Genomic DNA, 6,611 nt, shown 5'->3' with positions numbered 1-6,611 from the left:
TTTTATTGACAAATGTGATATATACCCTTTATTATACGTATAAATAAACATCCTATATACATTTGCTTAGTTACATAGTTAATCATCATTTCAATAGCAGGAGGTCCACTTAAGTAAGAAAAGGACCAATATTTAGCCACTTCCGCACATGCAGTGGTAGTCGTACAACAAAGTGCACCGTAGTGCTCCTGAAGATGCCACCTGGAAGGGTGAAATACGTGTTAAGTGATTTAACGGTGGCAGTTGTGTAATTCGCATTGTTTGCCGCATGCGCATTTATCAGCGGGATGGCGGGCGATGCATTTTGTTGCACGACTACCACTACATGTGCGGAAGTGGCTAAATATTGCTCCTTTTCTTACTTAGGATGGACTTCGGCAAGGTAACGCCTGATTCCATTAAATATTCAAAATTTTCTACTGCTATACTATATTCGCCTCCCGGCGCGTCGGTGCTCTGTGTGAGACTCAGTGTGTTGCTGTTGTCTCCGTTGCTGTTCTTCGTTGTTGATGTCGTCTTCTTTCTTCTTCTTTTTTTCTTCTACCTCCTGGTAGTTTCTTTTCGGTGGGCCCTCTTGCCTGGGCGTATCTTGTCACTTTGTGTGTGACCTTTTTTGGGGGCCCCCTTAGTTTTTTTTTTGGGGAAGAGGGGGAAGGAGAGGGCGTGGTGCAATCTTAGTGTTTCAAAACCACGCCCATACATCTTACTGCGGCAACTAGTTAGTCCACATTGCAATATCGGTACTTACTTTCTTCATTTTTTTTCTCTGATTTCTGATTCGTTCTCTTAAAAACATTGAGAGATAAATCAAAAAACCAAAGTGTACAATTGAAATAAAATTCATAATAATTACAATTTAATGTCTAAAGTCTTATACAAATTTAAATGATACAAAATTAAAAATTTAAACAGTTCATTTCTATCGCTACACATTGTTATGTTAGAAGCGAACGCGTACGAACGACATTCTTGCTATTATCATTAAAGCTGGTCATTTGTAATAATTACGATAAATTACTATGAAGTAATCGTTTAATTAATTGTCCGAATACGTGCAAGAAGTTTATAGACTAATGTTAACTGAAGATTAAACGAAGTATTCCTCTTTTTCATTGCAAGGCGCTGATCTTCCCAAAAGATCCCAGCAACCAGAGCACCTGCGACACTCTGCACAGGACATGGCGTAATTAATATATAAACATAACACTACTCATCACACCTTATAATCCTTTTTAAGGGGGCGGCCGCCCGCTCCTTGGCTCGCCTGTGGTCCACGCTGCTGTCCCAAGTCGCATACACAACATCAACACTACACAGTTCTACTCGGGTAGAGCAGTTTACTACGTGCGAACGACTGTGCTACTGAAATGAATCTGTTTAGCTTTTGTTTTATTTTTAAGTTCACGGATCCTTACGCTCCGTGAACTCAGTTCAGATGAAGCTGTAAAAGCCTTCGGGCTAACAGCATCAACTTCAACCGAAGCTAAGCTAAGCTCAAAAATCGACACGATGTCGTGAGCTGTCCGCATCTAGTAACTTCCTGCAATCTTTACTGTGGCTATGATCAACCTAGTGAGGAATCTACCTAAGTTACTTTAACTATTTTTCCTTTAATGTATCTTGGATACATCTGAAGTGTTCAATATATGAAAAATGTGGAATGTGCAATACATCAGGGGGACCGGAAAGTAATGTCGTTTCTTTGGATATATTTTACAAAAGAATTGATTGATTTTTACCGCTCCGGCATTGATTTTGTATACGAAACGGCAAAAAGTTGATAACGAAGTAAGGAAAGGACCAATATTTAGCCACTTCCGCACATGCAGTGGTAGTCGTGCAACAAAGTGCACCGCCCGCCAGCCCGCTGACAAATGCGCATGCGGCAAACAATGCAAACTACACAACTGCCACCGTCAAATCACTCAACACGTGTTTCACCCCTCCACGGGGCATCTTCAGGAGTAATGTTACACCGATTAGTGCCAAACACAGTCCACGATAACGAAGTTGAATATATTGTTGATTAGAAATAAAAACATGTTAAAAATGTATTCGTGTGAATTTATAAAGCGACATTACTTTCCGATCACTCTAATATATATCAATAACCATTTATGTTCTCTTGATTTCTATAACTTATCTAAGTTTGAAAATATTTTTTATATTTCGAGACCTATGAAATCGACTTCGATGTTATATTTCAAACGTTTTACTTTTGTTACATAGAAACAAAGAGCTTTTAAAAGTATGACCCACCTCCGTCGGTATTGTTTCGGATCGAGCTCGGTGGAGCGCTTTTCTGTAATTGTCTGAATTGGAACATTTTCCACTCATGCTCTACCAAGGTTTAGTGCCGTACATTTTAACTCTTCACTTATATATGTTGAAACAATTTACTTCGTTTTAGTTGGACGAATGGACCAAATCTTGTATTTTAGTATTTCAACATCGTCATAATTTTACCCATAAGACGTCCACTAGTGGACATAACACTCCCCCAAAAAGTAGTTTCTTTATGGCCACCGCTATGGGGACCTCTCTTACTCCTATCTATTGTGGGACAAGGACTTTATTTTTATTTAATAATTTTTTCATGACATTTTTTCTTCCTTCTGAAAATTGGCCCCGGATCCTAAGATTGTATGTCACAGGCTTTTAATATTAGGCTCAATTTTTTTATTATTTCCCTCTTCTATGAGAACCCCTTTCCTCTATCTATTGTAGGACAAGGACTTTATTTTTATTTAATAATTTTTATATGACATTTTTATTTTAGCGCTCTTCTATCGTTCCTCCTATGATCTTTCATTCCTTTATTTTATATCTTTCTACAATTCTTCTTTCTCTCTCTTCCATGTTCATTCTTTCTTCTCCTCATACCTTAACTATTACAATTTTTTTATTCTATATCACATTTTTAATCTATTCTAGATATACATTTTTAGACATATAGTTGGTGGTATCTAACTATAATAAACAACTTTTTATTTGTTTTTTTACCCATAGACATAGATGCCTGGCTCAAAGATATCTATGGTGGGATATACCATAATCGCCATGCTAGGTGGGTTGCCGATCGCAGTGTAATATTTTGGTACGCAGAGAAAAAACTAGAAACAATTCATATGGTACAAGAGGCTGTCTTATCTGCTCAAAGATATCTACCAGAAAACCTTTGATGGAGATGAGAGACATGAAGGAGACGGCAGTTTTGGGTGTACGTATTTACAAATACATACATACAAGAATACTTACATATACATTTACATAGTTATATATATATATATGTGTGTGTGTGTGTGTGTGTGTGTGTGTAAATATTGACGTCGGAAAGGTACTATATAAATACGAATAATTATGAGATGCTACACAATATCCAATTTTAAAGGCGTAAGAAGTGGTCTTTTAGCATTTTTTGAAATGTTGTAATGTTTTTTTTTATATTAATTGTTGCCAAAAAATTACTACATAACATATACAAGTACATAGAAATTATAAAATAAAGAAATAGTTTCAATTTAATAACGGGCAACCATAACGTGCGCCGGGCTAGTAAAAAAAAAAAGGATATTTGAAAATAGAAATCCGTTTACGCAGAAGACGATGCTGCCCATCCTCTGGAAACTTATTTGTAAGCAATGGTAATTTTATATATTTAATGCACTAAGTGTAAATTATACATAAGACTATCTTCTGGGAATCAAACTCGCGACCTACGGTCAGGGGCCTGAGGTCCACTTCCTGGCCATCAGTGACTCCAAGTATCTGCACTGAATATACTTGGACGAAGCCAACAACAGGTGTTCGTCTATCATTCTTCTGTTTTTCTTTTTACATTTTTCGATTTGTATTTTTATTTTACATTGTTACTTATTCTATAATTATATTCTATCACAGTTTTGTTTCTATTTACATTTTTAATCTATTTATCTTTTTATACTCTGTTTGCTTTATTTCTTTCTATCGCCCTTTTGGCGATCTCTTTACAAAGGGATATGAATGAAGCAAAAGGGTAAGAAAGTAGAAATGTAGCATGAAAGATAGAAAACGGACCGAAAGAGAATGTGAAGAATGAAAGAAGAGAGGGAAAATAAAAGATAATGTGAAAAAAATTAAATGCTAATGAAGTCCCTATCCCACCACAAATAGGGGTACGAGAGGCCCCCAATAGCGGGGGTCATAAAAAAAAACTGGTGTGGTGGCCCCGCACCCTCACGCAAGGCTTTCAAGTAGGAAGCGAATCAGGTCACGTAATTTAGATCAATTTATCAACACTGGAATGTTGATTAATGTACAAATCATCAAAGGTGGTTAATATTTAAAACAGGTTTTTGATACCACAATTAACTGGTATTTTGAATGATAAATATTGAAATATCGCCGTATCGCGTTTTGCATAAATAGACAAATGGTATACGTCCTTGAAAACTTAACAGGTTTTGTATGTATATATCGGTAATTTTTAAATCATTCAAAATGTTTATTAATTATCATCATAATTATTATGATTATTATTTCAACTGTACGAGGTCCTCTGCTGGACATGCTTTAAATTTTCAATAAGTGATAACAAAATTAGGAGTCTTAGTCGCCGATCTCGCGCCGGCGCGAGACGCGGGGCATACAGTGAAAGGCCGGTCTCGCGCCGGCGCGAGATGCCCACTTACTCCTGTTTATGATGCTGTAATGTGCCGGCATCGCGCGAACTAACATTGTAACGTGTCTGCACTGCGCATGAACTTTCTAACTTCGTTGGCGAGCTATTGGATTTTAGTTATCTTTTATAATCTTGTTATTACGCTTGCAATAAGAGTACGAGAAAGGGTCTGCCATGTGACAAAAGACGCGAGACCCAGCACTGGTAAAAAGAATCCCTTTCACAGTGCCGGTCTGGCGCGTGTACCTGATATTTTCGATTTATTATTTTTTTTATTTTAATTACCTTATATATGCAAATGGTACTTAGTTAATATCATTTGAATACTTTATAAACAATAGATAGTTAGCTTGTTATTGACTCTCATGTTCAAGACACTGGCAGTGAAGCTGAAAATGAATTACTCTAATTAACACGTTAAAGATATATAGTGAGTACATAGATCAGGGTACTTTTGAAAGCCTTAAAGTTTAAAATTGAAGGATTGTTATAAGAGAACATGTTTCAACATATTTGTCACTGGTTTCTATCAAACTTGGCTCATCTGACATTCTTATGGCAAGTTGAAGCCTATATGTCCAACACTGCGCCTACCAGTCAGTAGTCTGCCTAGAACCTTAAGGCTTGGCCATATGTTCTGCGTGGCAGGTGGCTTCCCGAGTGCCACTAAAATTTGCCAATCTGTTGAGCTATGTAGGTTACTTTTTAGCTGTTCGTTTTTTTTTTTAGCTATTTTGGTCACTACGAATCTCCTCATCATTCATGCTTTATCACAACTCCTGACCCTCATAGATGCCGAGCGTCCTTGAATCTGTCACTGTAGCTTTGGTACCTTAGTTTCAGGACATTCTACCCAGAGTACGGACGTCTACTTAGTAAACCATCTCCTAGGACAAATATATGCCTTTAAGGCATACGCCACATCCATTGGGTTCCTGTGGGTGTTCAACATCTCCTTCTTTCGCTGAAAGAAATAATCTGAGCCGCCTCAGAGGAAACAAATTGTTGCGGTTGATGAAGGGCAGCTGATTCACGTCACCTACTATGGTGATCTCTTTCGCCCTGTTTGGCTACCATCACCACAGCACCGGAGTGGTTCATCAGCGCTTCGTCGACATTCATTTCGTCGCACTTACCTTTTAGCTCGTTCACTAGGAGTGATATCAGAGTTTATATCCTACCTCCGGCGTAATCTCCCTTGCCACATTTTGAGGGTTGAAGGCTTTCACAGCTTCTTTGGCTGTTGTCGCTACCACGCACCTAGTAGTCCTCGCTTCGCAATAAACATACGGGTATAGGCCCTCTTCGTGTAAACGTCGTGGTTGTAACTAGAATACAATTACCCACGGATTTTTTTTTTAGTTCGCGGACCTCTGTTTCCGCGAACTCAATTTAGATGATGCTACACAAAGCCTTTTTCGGCTTGCAGCTAACTTCATCACATACTTCATCATTCGTTGGCACTCCTAAAGATGAGAGAACGCGTTTCCTTTGAATATTATTCTCTATTTGTTCAATACTCGTATATTTTATTAAAAATTAATACGCATAATAATACATAATACTTTATTATCATAATAATTTTATTTAATATTTTTTAATAATAATTTTATTTACATATAATTTATTTATTTATATATAATACATAATATATTTAATTATAAGGATCTATGTTTTAGACATATATCGTCCTTGCCTTTGTTTTTAAATTTACGTTTTATTTTCCGTTTTTTTTTTTTTTGCTCGCGTTTAGTGAAAAAGTAAGGCTTGATCTATGTTAACGTCGCCCTAATAATGTCCAGGTTTTAAAATTATGTTACGTGTGAACGTATCCTTATCCTAGCTCTATACATATTGCCATCCTCAGGCTGTATGCCAGTATCGATGATTGCCGTATTCGTCATATCGTTAAAAAACAAAAACAAAATACCCTTTCTGAAGGTTGTATGTA

This window comes from Battus philenor, unplaced genomic scaffold, assembly GCF_028537555.1.
Source record: "Battus philenor isolate CCGP_79_NKW_IND1 unplaced genomic scaffold, ilBatPhil1.0.hap1 SCAF_22, whole genome shotgun sequence".
Taxonomy (NCBI): domain Eukaryota; kingdom Metazoa; phylum Arthropoda; class Insecta; order Lepidoptera; family Papilionidae; genus Battus; species Battus philenor.
The sequence above is the reverse complement of the archived record's forward strand: the minus strand, read 5'-3'. Positions refer to the sequence as shown.